The sequence below is a fragment of the Canis aureus genome, chromosome 17, assembly GCF_053574225.1.
Source record: "Canis aureus isolate CA01 chromosome 17, VMU_Caureus_v.1.0, whole genome shotgun sequence".
Classification (NCBI taxonomy): domain Eukaryota; kingdom Metazoa; phylum Chordata; class Mammalia; order Carnivora; family Canidae; genus Canis; species Canis aureus.
In genome coordinates, this window is record NC_135627.1 from 33,065,122 (window position 1) to 33,085,069 (window position 19,948).

Below are 19,948 nucleotides of genomic sequence, written 5' to 3' on the forward strand. Positions count from 1 at the left end.
TTTCCAGATTTTTCTTGTGGTTGACTTCTAGTTTCATAGTGTTATGGTTGGAAAAGTTAGTAAGACTTTGATTTTTCTGAATCTGTTGAGACTTGTTTTGTGACCTAATATGTGATGTGTTGTGGAGAATGTTCCACATGCACTTGAAAAGAATGTATGTCCCGCTGTTTTAGGATAGAATGTTCTGAATATATCTGTTAGATCCATCTGGTCCTTTGTGTCATTCAAAGCCACTGTTTCCTTGTTGATTTTCTGTCTGGATGATCTACCCATTGATGTAAGTGGGGTGTTAAAGTCCCCTACTATTATTATATTACTATTGATTACTTTGTTTATGTTTGTTATTAGCTGCTTTATATACTTAAGTGCTCCCATGTTGGGCATATAAAGATTTACTATTGTTATTCTTGTTGGATTGTTCCCTTTGTGGATTATATACTGTTTTTCTTTGTCTCTTTGTTTTAAAGTCTATTTTGTTCAATATAAGTATTGCTACCCTGGTTTTCTTTTCACTTCCATTTGCATGATAAATGCTTTTCCATCCCTTCATTTTCTCCAAGTGTCTTTAGATCTGATTTGTTAGAAGAGCATCCATCAATTCAGTCCATTTCAACATGAATGATGTATCTCTCTGCATAAGAAAACAGGGTTCTGGAAATACCTAAAAGAAATTTTGAAGGTGGAAGTATATGTGGGAGTTCGTAAGCATAAACTTGAACTTATTGTCCAAGTATGCATTCTATGAGTTTCTTCTGTCCTGAAGTCACATACAAAAGCAAAAGTCATCCTAATATGAAAACATTCACTAGTTAACTGACACCATTACCCAGGTGACGCTCTTGTCTAGTATTTTCTGTAAACACAGGTATCTTGTTGATTTGGGGATATCTGACACTACTGGGCAAATCACTTGCAAATGAAAATTGAAGTCAGAAGATTACTTAAACTATACACAAAGTTTTTGATAAATTAATATCTAGTAAAATTAGTCAACAATCAGTCTAGAGAAAATAGAAAGAACAGTAGGAAAAGGCAAGCATAATGACTACAAAAGGACTGAAAGAAACATTTGAGGCAAATGATCTTCAGGACAAATGGCTCTCTCCATAGTTACACTATACAAACATCAAGCAAAAATAATTTGTTTTCACATTATTTTGTCCAAAGTATTGTATCAGTTGAAATTGTTTAATTGATTCATTCTTGGTCATACTAAAATAATATGCATAACTTATTATGTAATACATAATTTCATTCTTTTTTATTTTTATTGAAGTAAGATTGGCATAATAATAGCTTCAGGTGTAAAACATAGTGATTCAACAGTTCTATACATTACTCAGTGCTCACCACAATAAGTATAGTATCTGTCACCATACAATGTTATTACAGTATTACTGACTATATCCCCTATGGTGTACTTTTTTTATTTCTGGCATTTATTTATATTATAACTGGAATTTCATTCCTTTTAATCCCCTTTACCTATTTTGCTCCCTTCCTCTCCCCCCCCCATAACTATCAGTTTGTTCCCTGTATTTATGAACCTGCTTCTGTTTGTTTTAGATTTCACATATAAGTGAAATCATAGAGTATTTTCTTTCTCAGTCTGAGTTATTTCACTTAACACAACACCCTTTAGGTCCATCCATGTTGTCCCAAATAGCAAAATCTCATTCTTTTTATGGCTGACTAGTATTCCATAACATTCCATTACAGATAGATAGATGATAGATAGATAGATAGATAGATAGATAGATAAATAGATAACCTCTTTTTTTTTTATTCATTCATCTGTTGATGACACTTGGGTTGCTTCCATATTTTGGCTAACATAAATAATGCTGCAATAAACATATAGCTGCATATATCTTTTCAAATTAGTGTTTTTGTTTTCTTTCAGTAAATACCTAATAGTGGAATTATTGGATCATATGGTATTTTTATTTTTAATTTTTTATGAACTTCCATGCTGTTTTCCACAGTTGTTGCACCAATTTACATTCCTGCCAACAGTACACAAATATTCCCTATTCTCTACATCCTCATCATTTATTATTTTTTATCTTTTTGATACTAGCCATTCTGATTGGTATAAAGTGATATTTCGTTGTGGTTTTGATTTGCATTCCCCTGATGATTAGTGATGTCAAATATCTTTTCATGTGTCTGTTAGCCATCTGTATGTCTTCTTTGGAGAAATGTCTGTTCATGTCCTCTGCCCATTTTTTAATTGACTTCTTTGTCTCTTTCTGGTACTGAGTTGTTTAAGTTTTTTGTATATTTTGGATATTAACTCCTTATTAGATATATCATTTACAAATAGGTTGCCTTTTAGTTTTGTTGATTGTTTCTTTTGCAGTGCAAAAGGTTCTTTTGTTTTGTTTTGTCTTTTTGTTTTTTTTCTTGAGTAGTCCTATAGTTTATTTTTGTTTTTGTTCCCATTGCCTAGGGAGAAATATCTATAAACATGTCACTGTGGCAAATATCAGAGAAATTACTGATTTTTATGATTTTAGGTCTCACATTTAGGTCTTTAATCTATTTTCTGGGGTTTTTTTTGTGTGTGTTGTGTGTGTGTGTGTCTGTATAGTGAAAGAAAGTTCTCCAGTTGCATTATTTTGCATGTAGCTATCTAGTTTTCCCAGTACCATTTGTTGAAGAGATTGTCTTTTCTGCATGTATATTCTTGCCTTCTTTGTCAAAGATTAATTGACCATATAAGTATGGCTTATTTCTAGACTCCCTAACTGTTCCTTTGAACTATGTGTATTATTGTGCAGGTACCATACTGTTTTGATTACTATGGCTTTGTAATATACTGAAGTCTGGGATTATGATACTTCCAGCTTTATGCTTTATTCTCGAGAATCTTTTGGCTATTTGGGGTCTTTTGTGGTTCCATACAAATTTTAGGATGTAGTTTCATTTTTTAAAGATGACATCATAATTAAACCTTTTTTTGGCTTGACTATTTACCATGAAATCTTGGTCTATTTTAAGTGTGTTTTATGCTGGTTTTTCTTTGCTATAGAAACATGAATATATTATTTTATAATACAAAACTTAACAGAAGATAAATTCACTTTGGGAAAGAGAAAAAGGCTGGAAATGAATTAAGCATTAATGGCCAGTTGTTTAATCAATCATGTCTAGGTTATGAACTCACCATACAAACAGAGATTCAGAGAGCTTCTGTGTTGGTGCACACATTGAGATGTTGGGAGCATAGTTTACCCAGAGAGGACAGAAAAGCTCTGTCTCTACCTCATACCTTGTCCTATGTACCTCTTCCATTTGGCTGTTCCTGATTACTATCCTATATAATAAAATGGCAATAGTAAGTAAACTATTTCTGAGTTCTATGGGCTGTTCTAGCAAATTATTGAAACTGAGGAGAGGATCAGGAAACCCTCAATTTGTGTCTGGTCAATGGGAAGTATGGGAGGTGAGGGACTTGTGACTATATCTGAAGTGGGAGCAGCCTTGTGGAACTGAGCCCTTAACTTGTGGGTTAATTTATTTGAATCAGTGGACACCTCGTCATTGTCCAAGGAGTCAAAGAATTGGTTGCTGATGTGCGAAAAAAAAACCCTACATATTTGGTGTCAGAAGTGTTTTAAGTAGATCAAGTGTTTTCCAATTATGAAAATAGTTTTGACTTTACAGACTTCTAAAGGCTCTTAGGGAGCCCTAGTGTTCCACAGTCTGTACTTTGAGGACCTCTACTCTATCTCAGTAGCAAATGCATTGTTCTACCAAATAATACTGGACAATAGTTACAAATGCACATGGAATTCTTTCAAAGAGGAGATACAGAGTATTTAGAGAAATTCTGTAAGCAAACAGCCCCACTCTTTCTGAGGTTACCACATGATTAAATAGAACAGAACCCTGCACATTTGCAGATTCCATTCTGAACCTAAATATCTAGAAGAGCATTTTCTAAAAGAGTTTTTACTCAGGAATTTCATTTTCTTGAGTAAAACAGCAATGGGAAAGGAGAGTGTCAGGGCAGGAAGCATCTAATGCATTTGATCATTATTTTGTAGTCAATAGAAAAACCATGGTCTCTGTTAATTTTTCTGTCTTGTTTACTACACTACATGCTCCTTAAAAGGAGGAAATTCTTTTTAATTATTTTTAAATTCCTAGGCCAAATACTAATGGTTAGTATATAGTCAGGATTCAGTAAATGCTAAATAAATGAATGTACAAACAATAAACTAACTGTACATGTGGCTGTTGACCATTGTTTGACTTCAGGATAGGCAAAATAGGAATTTATAGTTGAACTGCAAAACAGAGTAAAGATCTAAAAAGAGGCCACAAGGGCACCTGGGTGACTCAGTCACTGAAGCATCTGACTCTTGATTTCACCTAAAATCATGATCTTAGGGTTGTGAAATCTGGCCCTGTGTGGTGCCCCACATCAGACTCCACACTTAGCAGAGCATATGCCTGAGATTCTCTCCCTCTGCCTCTGCCCCACCCCCACCCCGCTCATGTTCTCTCTCTTTCTCTAAAATAAATAAATAAATCTGTTAAGAATAAATAAATAAATCCCACAGAAAAAAGTACAAGTAGAAAAATTCAGAGTACTTGGGAATTAACTTCACCTTTGATTTCTCTTTACGTTCTTTACAGTGCATCCAATATAGCTTTTCTCTTTTACCTAATGCTGTCCTGCTTGGAGGAGTTTTGCTAATGAAGTTAATCAGAAAAATTTTAGGACAGTACACGCAGATGTCATTCAAGGACTTGGCTCCCCTAGAACTTAAAATCTACAATCATCCAGGAAGACTGGATGGATAGGAGGACTGGAAATCTGAACCTTTGGTTTATGTCTGCTTCTGCCATTTGAAGTCTATGTGAACTTGGGAAGTCATTCTCTCAGTTCAGTTGCCTCACAATTAGAGTGGAATCAACAGTTTGAGTTCCACTTACCATAGAAACTTATGGAAAGCAAATTAGGTAGATAAGAAGTTAACTGATAAAGCCCTAAGTAAATTGAAAGCATTTTTATCTTTTATTCAACCTAGTTTTCAGTGGGTTAAGTTCAGTGCATTTCTAAAGGCACTTAAGAGATGATAGAATGTGAAAATCACACAGACTACATCTTCCTTTCCACCTGGCCCCAGCAGAGTAACGCTACAACACACTCAAGGCATGGGATATTTTTTGCTGATTTAACTCTGTATCTTCTCTCTCTTATACTGCTCTGCCAACCAGTTCATCTTATCTCTGACACACATCCAGGACTTTCCACAAAAGTAAAAGTGTTAGTGGTTGATGGCTGCTCTTTTTCTATGGGCAAAGGCAGGAATGAGGAAAAGAAATATCTTTCTCCCCTATCCATTATTCCTTTTCATTTCTGAAGCCATTGATATGACTTTACTATAGATATTTATAATATTTTTAAGTAGGCTCCACACACAACATGGGGCTTTAACTCACAACTCTGAGATCAAGAGTCCAATGCTCTACTGAATGAGCCAGCCAAGTGCCCCTATTCCATTGCATTTCAAACAACAGATAAAAAATAAGCATGGGAAAAGTATGCCTTGGTTACCTCATACAAATACTACTTAGACATAAAAATATTTAATTTGGTTTATAAACACCGAAAGAGTGGAATATGCAAATGCTTTTCTAAGCTAGTTATGAATATACTTATACTATTTAATTGTTAATCACTAAATAAAAACTAATACATTTAGAATATCCACCTTGGAAAGAATAATGGAAAGAATATTGATTTTACAGCACACTAATATTTTTTGAAACAATAAAAATAAATAGCTATTCCAAAATTGGCTGTAATGCAATTAAATACAAAGGCATTCCAGGCATTCCATTTCATTTCCTAATATCTGACATTTATTCAAATGAAAAGTAACATAATCCCTAGAATTGAAAGATGGTTAGAAAAGCTATTCACCTCTAGAAATGAAATATTTAATCTATTCATGCAAATGATTGTTATCTTGAATCTAATACAATAAAATAATGACGATAAACACACTAATAAGAGTTGAAAGTATGATCAAACTTTTCTTAACCATTAAAACTTTTGCGGAGGTGACATAATCTTAGTGAAGATTGATGAAATCTTTTAGTTCACGTATTATATAAGAAAGAAGAGTGAGTGAGGCAAACTGGAAATCTGCCTCCATTTCCTCAAATTTCATTTTCTTATAGGGATCTGTGTTTGAGTGATGCTAGATGTCTGTGCAAAAAAGAGTCTCAACTCAACAGAAATTCAAAAGAAAAACAAAGTTTCAATTTATTAGAGGTTACAGAGCATTGTGATCTACAAATATTCTGTTAATACTTAATATAATAGTTTTAACCATAATATTGCTTGAATCCTTTTGACAATACTAACATTGAAAACAAAAGTCAATCACTCTTTAATTACCAGTAGGAAATTGTAGGTTGAATAATTTCTAGGCTTAACAGTTACACTTTCTATCTCCTTGCTAAAACTCACAATATCTACAGGAAAATAAAGGCTGATCATATCTTAACAGGGGCCTTAATGAGTACTGTGAAGTAAGCAAATATTGACTGTGCGTACAAGTGACCTAAATAGAGTAACTATAAACATTGTCTTTGGAAGCCAGGAACCTCTCCATTAGATTAGGATCACAGAAGATCATTGCTCTCACACTCAAGCTAAGGAAGCTGCAAAATTATAACCTCTTATTCTTTTTTAAAATTAAGTAATTTATTTATTTTAGAAAGTAAGAGACAGCGTGTACATGGGGTGGTGAGAAGGGGCAGAGGGAGAAAAAATCCCAAGCAGACTCCATGAGGAGCACAGAGCCTGATACAGGACTTGATCCCATCACCCCAAGATCACAGCCTAACCCAAAACCAAGAGTAATAAGCCACCCAGGTGCCCCTCTTATTCTTTTTAACTCATCACAAAATTGAGTGCACAAAGAAACTTAAATGAACACAATTCTAGAAAATAATTAACTTTTTATATGGGAGAAAAGACCTGAGGCTTTTGTCATTCCTAAAAAATAGCAGAATGATAAAGTAAACAGACAAACCTGTAACAAGAATTTAAAGACAAAGTGTGTGTAAGTATAACAGATAAAACTCGAAGGAAGTACTGACACAATACAGGACAGCACCCACCTGAAAACTCCTTCCCAGAGGTCCTCTCTGGTGTTCAGAGATTGAACACCACCAGATGGAGCCAAGCAGAGAAACAGGATCAGAATGATTTCGGACTTCTTGTCAGAGAAGGTGTAAGCTGGAAGACAACAGCACAAGATAGAGTACTGGGAGGAAATAACTGGCAACCTAGATTTCTATATCTAGCAAAAATATCTGTCAAAAAATGAAGGCAAAGAAAAGACATTTTTAGAAGAACTAAAGCTGAGAATATGTGTTGCCAGCAGACCTACTCTAAGGGAAATGTTAAAGGTAGTTCAAGCTCAAAGAAAATGCTATCAGATGGAAACTTGGATCCATAGAAAGTAGACAAGTACTAGAAATGGTAAATATGTGAATAAATATCAAAGACATTTTTATGTATTAACTTCTTTAAAAGATAACTAAGGAGTGAATAAAAATTCTCTAAAACGATATGAAAATGATGCTCAAACATGAAAAATATTCAATCTAACTAAAATCAAAGAAATTAAAATACAAACAATATTAAGATATCACTTCTCATCTGTCAGACTGGTAAAAGTTAGAAAGCGAGACAACACATTCTGTTGGAGAGGCTGGGGAGAACAGACACTTTCATATATTGCTTGTGGAAAAGAAAATTGTTATATCCCTTCTGGAGAGAAATTTGGCTGTGTTTAGCAAAGCTACATATGCACTTACCTTCTGACTCAGCAATTCCACTGCTAGGAATGTACAAGTATTTTCTCCCATTCCATAGGTTGCCTCTTCACTTTGTAGATAATTTCTTTTGATGTGCGGAAGATTTTAGTTTGATGTAGTCCCATTTGTTTATGTTTTTGCTTGCGCTTTAAAAAGTTTCATATACAAAAATCATTGCATTGCATTGAATCTATAGATTGCTTTGGATAGCATGGCCTTTTATGAACACAAGATATATTTCCATTTATTTGTATCTTCTTCAATTTCTTTTATCCATGTTTTATAGTTTTCAGTATAAAGATATTTCGCCTCCTTGGTTAAATTTACTAATATTTTATTATTGTTGATGCTATTGTAAATGGATTGTTTTCTTTATTTCATTTTCATCTTATAATTTATTGTTCGTATACAGAAACACTACTGACTTTGTAGCCTGCAAGTTTATTGAATCCATTGATAAGATCTATTAGTTTCCTAATAGAATCTTTAAGATTTTCTATCTATAAAATCATGTTCTATAAATATGGACAATTATACTTCTTCTTTTTCAATTTAGATGGCTTTTATTTATTTTTCTTGTCTCATTGTTCTGGGTTTCCATTATTATGTTAGGTAGGAGTGGTGAGAATAAGCATCCTGGTCTTATTCCTAGTCTTAGGGGAAAAGCTTTCAATCTTTCACCAGTGAGTATGGTGTTAGCTCAGGGCTTGTCCTGATATGGCCTTTATTATGTTGAGTTATGTTCCTCCCTTACCCAATTTGTTGAGAGTTTTTATCATGAATGGATGTTGAATTTTGTCAAATGCTTTTTCTGCATCTATTAAAATGATCATTTTTTTTTATCTCTCATTCGATTAACCAGATGTATCACATTTATTGATTTGTATATGCTGACCATCCTTGCATCCCAGGGATGAATCCTGCTTGATCATGGTGCATGATCCTTTTAATGTTCTCCAGAATTCAGTTTGTTAGTACTTTCTTGAGAATTTGTGTATCTATATTCATCAGGGAGAGTGGTCGGTCTATGGTTTTCTCTTCTTGTAGTGTCTTTATCTGGCTTTGGTATCGCAGTAATGCTGCCTTTTTGTAATGAGTTTGAGAGTGTTCCCTTTTCTCTGGTTTTCTGGTACTGTTTGAGAAGAATTAGCATTAATTCTCCTTTAAATGTTTGGTAAAATTCATCAATGAATCTATCTGGCTGTGGACTTTTTATTGTTGTTGGGAGGTTTTGTTTTATTTTGTTTCGAGAAAGAGAGAGAGAGAGAGAAAACACACAAGTGTGTGGGGGAGGGGGGCAGGGGAGCAGGGAGAGAGAAAGACAATCTTAAGCAGGCTCCATGTCCAGCATGGGGCCTGACACACAGCTTGATCTAACAACTCTGAGATCATGACCTGAGCCAAAATCGGGAGTCAGATGTTTAACTGACTGAGCCACCAGGGAAGTTTTTGATTACTGATTCAATCTCCTTAGTTTTTATTGGTTTGTTCAGATTTCTATTTCTTCATGATTCAATCTTGATAGAATCTATGATTCTAGGAATATATCCATCTTTCTAGCTTGTTCAATTTGTTCGTGAGTAGTTGTACTTAGTAGTCTCTATGTTTTTGTATTTCTGTAGTATCAGTTATAATACCTCTTCTTTCTTTTATTATTTTATTTATGTGGGTGCTCAGTATCTATCTTGGTTACTCTAGTTAAAGGTTTGTCCATTTTGTTTATCTTTTTAAAGAGCAAGCTTAGTTTTATTCATTTTTTCATTGCTTTTCTGTTCTTTATTTTACTTATTTCCACTCTAATCATTGTTATTTCCTTCCTTCTGCTAAATTTGGGCTTAATTTGTGCTTCTTGTTCTAGTTCCTTGAGGTATAAAGTTAGTTTATTTGAGATCTTTCTCTTTTTATTTTTTGAGATATACTTTTAGTGCTGTAAACTGCCTCTTAGAACTGCTTTTGTGGCATCCCATAAGATTTGGTGTGTTGTGTTTCCATTTTCATTTGTCTCCCAGATATTTTTTTTCTTCTTTTAAATTTCTTCTTTGACCCATTTGTTGGATTCTGGTTAAGCAAGGCTGGAGGCTATATTCAGCCATAGCTGGGACTTCAAATTTGCTTCCCAGCCTAGGCAGGGCTATTGAACAGGCTTCATTATTGGTATGACTTGCAGCTGGGAACCCAAATCAGGAAGAACTAATCACAAACATCCCTGGCCAGACATAGCCACTGGCTTGTCTCAGATTATGGACAGAGACACAAGCTGGGCTCTCTGCTCAGACACCACTGCAAGTAGAGCTGTAAGGTGAGCACTTAGCCTCTCAGTTGCTCTCATTAGGCTTCATGATCAGGCAATCATGAGGACTATATTCAGCAGTAGCAGGGACGTGAAGCCACTTCCCTTCCTAGGCAAGGTGACAGAACAGGCTCCAAGACCAGCATGGCTCATTGGTTGGAAACTTAAATCAGGCACATCTGCCCACCAAGTTCTCTGGCTGGACAAGGCTACTAGCTTGGATCTGTAAGTGCACCAAGTCATTGGCTGGGCTTTTTGCTCAGATGCTATTAGAAACAGTGCCATAGGATGAGCTATGTACTATCTCAGGTGCTCTGGTTAGGCTTCCTGGTCAGATAGGGCTGGGGGTATGCTTAGCAGCAGATGTGTTTTCAAACTTGTTTTCCTGCTCTGAAAAAGCAGTAGAACAGGCTCCAAGGCCAGTAAAGCTTATTGGCAGGGGACCAAAAATAGGCAGATCTGCCCACTCAGCTCCATGCAAAGACAGGGACACCTGCATGGCTCTGCAGATGGAGAAAAGCTAGGGGCTGGGCTCTCTGCTTGAGTGCTGCTCTAAGCAGAACTATAGAGTGGGTTATGTAGCATTCCACATTTTCTGGTTAAGCTTCTTGGTTAGGTGAAACTGAGGGCTATCTTCAGCAGTATTCAGGGTTATGAATTTGTTCCCCTGCCCAAGTGGGGCTGTAAAACAGGCCTGTATGTTTGATTCACTGGCTGTGAACCTAAATTGCACATCAGTCTCCCTGTCAAAAAGAGCCAGTGGTTTAATTCTGGCTGGGCTCTCTGCTTGGGTGCTTCCTATGAGGCAACACCTGAGGTAACTTCCTAGCATCGTGTTATACAGGAGGAACTGGATGTCAGCCTTGGCGTCTCTTTTCTCACTGGAGAAGCTGTAGGCCTCAGGAGCCCCACTGGGCATAGCATGGGAAGAGGGACAATTTGAGAACAGTATAGCAATTCCTCCTACCCTTCTTGGTCTCTGTTGTCCAATGGACCACTTCCTCATCCCCAGATTCTAGAATTTTCACAGTGGTGTCTTGTGTTTTGGATAGTCGTTAGTTTTCTTATAAGGGAAACTAAAGTCGGGAATGACCTATGTCACATCTTGATGATGTCACTCCTTTTTTGACTTAGCTAAAAGTGTATTGTATTTGTTTTCTTCTGATCCAATGATGCAAAACATATATGTTTCATTTTAATTACCCTCGTGGTAACATTTAAGTTTTTTCAAAATATTTTTTTCAAATTCCTCTAATTCTCAGAATCAAATGAATGTCTCTTTCCAATGTTCCCATATGTAAGAGAAGAACATATCTAGGTTACATAATCCAGATATTAATTTCTCTTAGACTCACAAGACCCACAGTGCTTTTTATATCAGTTCCTAGTACAATTCATTTGATATTTGATACAACTCACTGGTAAACAGACATAAATATAAGAACAAATATTAAATACTGATTTGATATCAGGGAAACATGTGGAAGAAATAAAAACTTCTTGTTTAAAAAAAATATGCTAAAGAAACCCTTGGTATTGGAATTCTGTTGCTGTTGTCTCCTTTAATTTAACTAAGGATATAGAAAGAGAGCACATTACTTCTATTCTAACCAAAATTGAGGGCACCAGTAGAGTGACTGCAGTTCAATATTCAAATAGCTGAATTTTCCTGGGGAAAAAAAAGGCTCAAGTTGGCTTAACAAATTCCACGTATTGAAGGCACATTCTAAGCTTCATTTTCAGCTCAGACTCCAGAAACCGACTTAGTTAATTGGGACAATTAAGAATCACCAAGGGTATAATTGCCCCTTTCATTTTGCTTTGAGAGGAAAGAGAGTGATTTATCTCAGAAAACAAGAGCCTAGGGGCCTGCAAAGAAAGAGAATGAGAACATTTTGGTTAAAGAGAAAGATCAGGAAAGCTCTTTTGTAATCTACTCAAGAGATGATAAGCCTTCATTTTCTCTCCAGGACAATGGGAATTATGGAATGTCTAGAATCACTTGTACTAAAAACCCTGCAACCTCTAGTCTATTTTAGCAAGGCAAAAGAGGCTGTCCACTATCTACATCGGTTTGTCACACACACATACACACACACACAAATACACATATGCACACACATACATGCAGACACAAATACACACACATACACACATACATTTACAAGAATGAATAGAAAAACTCATGCTGATGATACGAGGATGACAGTAATAATATTACTCAAATCAGTAGTGTAAAAATAAAACTAGATCCTTCACTAAACCTTTTGGAGAAATTTTTAAACCATTGTTACAAATGTTAACTGAAGGGACACCTGGGTAGCTCAGCGGGTGAGTGCCTGCCTTTGGCCGGGGGTGTGATTGTGGAGTTCGGAGATCGAGTCCCACATCAGGCTCCTTGCATGGAGCCTACTTCTCTCTCTACCTATGTCTCTGCCTCTCTCTCTCTCTCTCTGTCTCTCAGGAATAAATAAATAAAATCTTTTTAAAAATGTTAACCAAATATATATCATGTATGTAGATCATGTCATATAATTGCAGAGATCTAGTTCTTGTAAATATCACATTTAAATACTATTAAGGCTTCAGTAATTTTGAGTCTACTTTTCTGTGGCACATACCAATAGAGATATTTGAAGACACGAACTATAAATCTTTTATTTATGATTCTACTATTTGAGCATTGTCATATTTTATTTATTGTTATTTTAAGGCATAGTCTCTAAATTTTCTCAAGTGGGCTAACCACATGAATCTAGAAAAGATGATGAATCTGTCATAGAATCAGCTGTCTTCTGTATTTGCTGTGTCTACCTGACACCAAAGTACGAAATTTAGTCAAATGTTCCACTATTTTGTCTACAGGAGGCCACCCACCTGGCTTTGGAATCTGCCCATGTCACATTGTTCTTCTCAAAAGGAATATTTTGCTTGATAAAAATAAAAGATTATTTTTATCTTCCATTTTGAAAACATTAGAATGCCTTCTAAGATGATAAGAGATGATCTCTTATCTCTCATCTCTTCTGGGATCAATTTCAATTTTATTTTAGGAAGTTATGAACCATAGAGCAGGTTTGATAGCAATTTAACTCTTGGTTTATTAGACCAAATTAAAATAATTTAAGTAGGAAACAAAACTGATTTTTCTTATGACCACTTTGAGTGTACCATGCAAGCAGTAAATTTAAAATACTGGCATAAACATTTAGCTGAGGCTTATTCTGCCTTGATCTGCCTGACTCTGCCCTTGATCTAAGCAGAAATATGAGAGATGCCCTGTGTCAAGGTATGAAAAATGACATGAGAAAGGAGGGAAAATTAGATCTGTATCAGCTCTCAAGACTGAGGAAAGGAAAGTGTGAAATTGGAAAAGGCAAAATTTCTGCAGCCCATCCCTCCTGCCAAGTCATCTGTCCCAGTGAAAGGGGACCTTCAAGTGAACTATTTGAAGGCCTCCAGGTAAATTTCCTAGTCCGTTCTTGAGAACTGCTCATCTCCAGAGAAGGCCATATTTAAATTCCTAGATCTGTCTTCAGCAAATGCTTGATGTAGAAAATGAAAGTTTGCTGTTAAACCTTGATCAGGCTGTCATAACTTTGATATAATTTAAGTATCATTTTGAATTTAACAAGAACTAAAAATGTGTTAGATATCTCTGTAGTCACATGGTACCACACCACTCTTATAGATATCCCTTCCAAAAATACTAATACAGAACCAGTAATCAACTGGTTCAACTTTTTCTCTTACCAAAGGCACACAGACTTGGTAATAACTATAGTCTACCCTACGCTATATAAGGTAAGCAGCCGCCAGGAAGTATAACTTGAGAGTCCTTAAGTCAGAGCTCTTGTGCAAACCTAAAATGTCAGTTATTTATGCTTTAGGAAATAAGTGTGGATTCATCTAAAGTCTCCACTAAAATGGCTAGATCATCAAAAATCAGCTTTTTAGTCCTTGCTCATTAACACTTTGGCTTAAGGTCATTTATCAGAAAATTTGGTTTGAATCTCAAATTCTAAACAAATGAGATGCAATAAAGAAAGGGAATGTTGTAGGGATCCCTGGGTGGTGCAGCGGTTTAGCGCCTGCCTTTGGCCCAGGGCGCGATCCTGGAGACCCAGGATCAAATCCCACGTCAGGCTTCCGGTGCATGGAGCCTGCTTCTCCCTCTGCCTGTGTCTCTGCCTCTCTCTCTCTCACTGTGTGCCTATCATAAATAAATAAAAATTAAAAAAAAAAAAAAAAAAAGAAAGGGAATGTTGTAGTTACAAACATATGAGAAGAAAGGTTATCAAGAAAAGGGTGAAGGTGGTAGCTAAACAGGGCATATTTGGGTTAATAGTGCCACTGGTTGAAGGTTGGAGAAGATAATTAGGAAGAAGGCATTGAACTAAATTCACCTCCATAGGATTGTCCATACTTTTTCAGCTCCAAGTAGACTCTTCTCTTCCCTAAAGTTGTTAAGAAACTAAAAGTAACCTAGAATGAAATTATTCCTTTAATATTGTTTTAAATCCCAAACAGAGATGTTAGATTTTGGTACCACTTGTAAATTCAAAAAACTGTTTTTAATTTCCTTTAAAGACAAGATTCAAGTAATAACTCCATTTTTGAAAATTGCTTAGGCATTCACTCATGTCATCTCATCCAAGTTTTAGAAGACCAGTATGTTCCTAATTTTCAAAAAAACTAATTTTGTGACAGTCTTCCCTGATTTTGGTGGCTGGCTTTAAATTCTGCTAGGTTTTCAACTACTTTTGAGACATTAGTGAAAAGCAGCCTGGAAAATCAGGTTGACTATAGATGTTATAAAATTTCCAAAATAAAAATATAGCTAAAGAGTCTACTTAGACATGAAGATGACAAGGTTTATATTCCATTGTTTTGCCTCCTAAAGAATAAGCTAAGCTATGACAAACACTAATTATTAAAGCATGGGAGAGCATAATCTTCCAGTGGGGCATCTTTTACTTCTGAATTAATCTTCTACTTCACCATAATTTGTCATTCTTTTCATCCATATTTTAAGGTATTGCAACTCCCAACAAAATTCTCTTAATTATTCTCATGAAAAATTAAATTTAGCTTGCCATTGCAGGGGAGGAAAATTTTTTCCTCTACCCATCTTAGATTCTTGACTGGGCCTCTGTAACAAAAGACAGATAAAATAAGGGAAAAACAAGAGTTTTATTAACCAAGATATTTCATATATACATGGGAGAAATTCAGGGCTGAGTAGTAACTCAGAGTGGGTAGATCTTGGGTTTATATAGCCTTTTAGCAAAGGAACAATAAATTTTTAGACAAGTGACAAGACAATGGACTGTGAGTCTCTGGGGGCAGGAAATTGTGGGCAGGCAAACATATGTAAAACTAATGGTAGATAAAGGTTAGTTAGTAAAGTCTCCAGACTGATAAAAGTTGTCTCTGGTGATTAACTTGTGTCTTTTCTAGTAGAGAGGGACAGCTTTGTAAATTTATGTCCTACTTTTAGGGAAATAAGGGGAAGACAGAGAGGATGTTTTAGTTTAGTTTAGTTTTGTTTTTTATTTGTTTGGTTTTAGTATGTTTTATTATTTAATTGTTTTTTTTTAAACTGCTCCTCAATTGCCTTCAGTTCAAAAAAAATCCTTATGTCAAAGTGACATATTCTGGGGTGACAAATTCTGCTACCCTTCACCATGAAGGTTGGTGACTGCCTTTCTGCACTCACACATCTTTGAAGTCTTTTGAACACTGAATTCATTGTGTGCTGTCATCTAGCAAAGTTGCATTATTTTTTCCTTTCATTTGAAGAAGAGTAACTTTTGCTAACACTTTAGTAGCAACAATTTCTGTACTTCAGCGTTTTAAATTACTTATTTCCAATTGATTTGCTTTATTAATTAGAGTAAGGGAACAGTTGTCCCAAGTAGCGATTAATTAAGTTTATCCGGCAGACATTAAGTACTTTAAGGGAAAAGAATCAACATTTATTGAGTATCTACAATGGGCCAAACATTAAACTTGGTGTGTTAAATATATTAATTAATTCTCACAACCATCTTGTGAGATAAGTATTTGCCTCCATTTTATAGGACAGAAAACTGAGGTTCAGGAAGGCTAAGTAGCTTATTCAAGGCTTTGACTTTATTTTTTTTAAGATTTTATTTATTTATTTATTCATGAGAAAGACAGGCAGAGACATAGGCAGAGGGAGAAGGAGGCTCCATGCAGAGAGCCCAATGTGGGAGTTGATCCTGGGGCTGCGGGATCATACCCCGAGCCAGAGGCAGATGCTCAACCACTGAGCCACCCAGGTATCCCAAGACTTTGACTTTAGTAAGTAGTTATCAGTATTGTGACTTGGGTTTTTCTAACCCTGAAGCTTTTTATATTATATAAAATTGTCTAAATAAAGTGGGATTAGGACATTGGTTCTGATAAAAATAATGTATGATGGAAATTTTGAAGGGTAAAATCTAAAAGAAATAGTTTGTCTAACTTATTTTAATTGAGTCTTTTTTTAGGAGTAGTTTAGAAATGCTAGAATAAGAGAATATTCAGGAGATAAAATATAATGCCAATCTATAGTTTCATTTCTCCTGGGCCATAATTTTAACATATTTCTATAACTATATAAATATTGTTTTAAATGTTCTATTTTTAGCTGTGGAAATATACAGGCTGGCTGTTGCTGAACCATTTCTCTTTTCCTCCTGGGTACTTAACTGGACTACAATTTGGAGCCACCACTGTGTTTCAATGTGGCCAAATGACTGAGTTCTTGCCAATGGAATGTGTGTGAACACAATTGCCTTACTTCCAGGCAAAGTCCATAAATCCTCTTGGATGGTAACACCTAGAGTACCCTTGGAAGTCACATGTTGAAAATAAAGTGTCTCTGTAAGCCTGACCCACAAATAATTGCATGGAGCAAAACTCAAAACTTCTGCCATTGCACCAGCATCTCTTTATTTAAGTAAGAAAAAAAACATCTCTTATATGAATTCAAGTGGCTCTATGTCCCATGGAAGTTCCAGTTTATACCTGTTGTTCCAGTATATTTACTAAAAGTTCCCACTTTGATTTTCAACATGCTCCATTTTGAGTAATCAATATGATCCCTATAGTATTAGGCCATAGAGATTTATGTATTATAATAAATAGCATTACCTCAATTAAAACATTCAGTTGTGTCTGTTTTATGGAAGATTTTCTTCAGGATGTAATAGTTAGGCAATTTTATTTTAAAAGTTTAAAAGAAAAGCAAAGGTATACACAATAAATTATAGTTGTTTTGTTTTATTATATGTATTTTTTATATTCTGGACACATTCTGCCAATGGCCATTTCAATGTGTGGATAAAAAGGAAATACATGCAGGGGTGCCCGGGTGGATCAGTCAGTTAAGCATCTGGCTCTTGATTTTGGCTCAGGTCATAATCTCAGTGTCTTGAGATCAAGCCCCACATCTGGCTCCGTGCTGAGCAAGGAGTCTGCTTGGGTTTCTCTCTCTCTGCCCTTCCGCCAGTTCACATGCTCTCTCTCTCACTCTCTCTCTCTGAAATGAAGAGATAAATCTTTTTAAAAAAGGAAATATATGTACAATTAACTCCCTGACAAATATAATGACTGGCATATAGTCATACTCAATAAAATATTTATTGCTAATGCTATCATTATTATTTCCATTATTTTTCTACATTTATTCTGTTATTTCTACCTAACTCATTAAAACATGAATTAGTTAAAAATGAATTAATGTAACCTTTTTGAAAAGTAATCTGGCAAAATTATTTAGTCAGTGTTTATTACCTGTGTCTAAATAATCCCATATCTAAGAACTTTAATTGAAAATGAGAGATCCACAATTCAAAATAATTTATACATAAGAGGAGGACTTTATAGTCCAAGTAAAAGAATTCTAGAACAAATTTGCTATAGGTAGCACTGCATAAGGAATCAAAAGAGTTTGAAGGAGGTCTGTCTCTGCATCTCTTAAGCCTTCTTCTCTGTGTACTAGCCTTATTCTGTAAAGACATTATATCCATAATCCACCAAAAATCTAGATAACATCCTTACAGTTCAGCAGTTCCAATATAATACATCTACTTCCCCCTGAGAGTTCTAGCAATAAAGTCTCATGGAGAACTCCATGTCCCATGCCCACCTCTGCACCATCCCTGAGCCATGAGAATGTGTTAATATGATTTCCACCATGGTGGTGGTAATTAGGAGAGGGGGAACAATAAGGCTGAGTAGCCCACCGCCACCACACTGAGTGGGGAAGTAGTGCCTGAAAGGAAGCAAAAATGGGCAGTTAGATAACTCATCAACTTATCACTAGAAAATGATAGATATATAATCAAAGATTTATATAAATATGTTCATTGCATTATTACTTCTGTTGTTAAAAATTTATAGCCATTTCATATCTAGCAATAAAAGAATTTAATAGTAATTAAATTCTATTAACTTAGAATTTAATTTATGGATTAATTCTATTAATTTAATTTAATTTATGGATACATCCATAAGATTTAAGATTATGTAGGTAATAAAATTATGGCTTTGATAAATATTTAATGATATAGGAAATGTTCATGATATACTATTGTGATGGTCAATCTAATGTGTCAACTTGCTAGACCATGGGATACCAGATATATGATCAGACATTTTCTGGATATGTCTGTGAGGGATGTTTCTGGATAAGATTAACATTTGAATCAGTAGACTGAGGGAAGCAGATTGACTCTTCCCAATGAGGGTCAGCCTCAACCTCCTGGAGGCCTGAATAAAATAAAAATGTGAAATAGAGGAGAATTTTTTCTTTCTGTGCAGCTGTCCGCAAGCTAGAACATCAGTCTTTTCACACCTTTAGATTCAGACTTCAGACTGTAACCTACTTCATCAGCTCTCCTGGGTCTCTAGCTTGCTGACTATAAATCTTGGGACTTCTCAATCTCCATAACTGTGGAGCCAATTCCTTGTAATAAATAGAGTTCTGGTTCTGTTTCTTTGGAAAACCCAGGCTAATACAACTATTTAGTGGAAAACTCAGAATTTAATAGTAGTCTTTCAAAATATTTCACAAACTTGATAAGTCAATCCATCGTTTCAATAAGCTTATTTTATATGAATAAAAATAATTATCTATTATATTCTTCTTTGTGATGCAAAAGCATATACATATGCAGTTTTGTTTTTAAAAGCATTTTAGAAGACAAAAAAATAGATGAAATTTGAAAAATAAAAGGTGAGTTGAATGAGAAATTGTCTCTCTCTGACAAACAGAATATTAGAGAGGTGTTTTTCCTCTAATAATAGGAAAGTTGGACACAAAAACATTTTTCAGGTGAAATAATATAAATAAAATGGAATAATGTTCAATTTCAGTTCAACAAGCATTTACTATATACCTACTCTATGGGCGGCACTGAGCCTATAGGAATGATAATGGCCTTGAGGAACTCATTGCCTATAGCAACATGGAAAATAAATAGGTAATTTAAATATACAATGATAAAGCTAATGATAATGATGTTTAAGGATGCATAGAAACCACAGAGGGACTCGGAATGCTTAAAGGGGCTTGGGTAATCTTTCCTAGAGGATACAATGCCTGAACTAAGTCATGAGTACTAGGTAAGGAAGGGGAAAGGGGGAATAGAGACAGACTGTTTCACATAGGAGAAAAAGCAAATGCAAGGTTCCTGGGGAATAAAATAACATATATTGTTTGAGTAGCTAACTCAGTATTTTTGGACTTTAGATATGAGCAGCAGTTAACATAAAAAAAAATATGGAAAATTAAAT

The 19,948-nt window shown here is 35.2% G+C and overlaps 1 long non-coding RNA gene across 1 annotated transcript in view; it reads right to left on the bottom strand.

Annotated features, from left to right (window-relative positions):
* LOC144287904 (uncharacterized) overlaps window positions 1–19,948 on the bottom strand; it is an 80,327-nt gene that overhangs the window by 8,531 nt on the left and 51,848 nt on the right. Inside the window, exon 4 of the long non-coding RNA XR_013355730.1 lies at window positions 7,150–7,267. This is a non-coding gene — a long non-coding RNA (uncharacterized LOC144287904). The remainder of the gene's footprint in view (window positions 1–7,149; window positions 7,268–19,948) is intronic.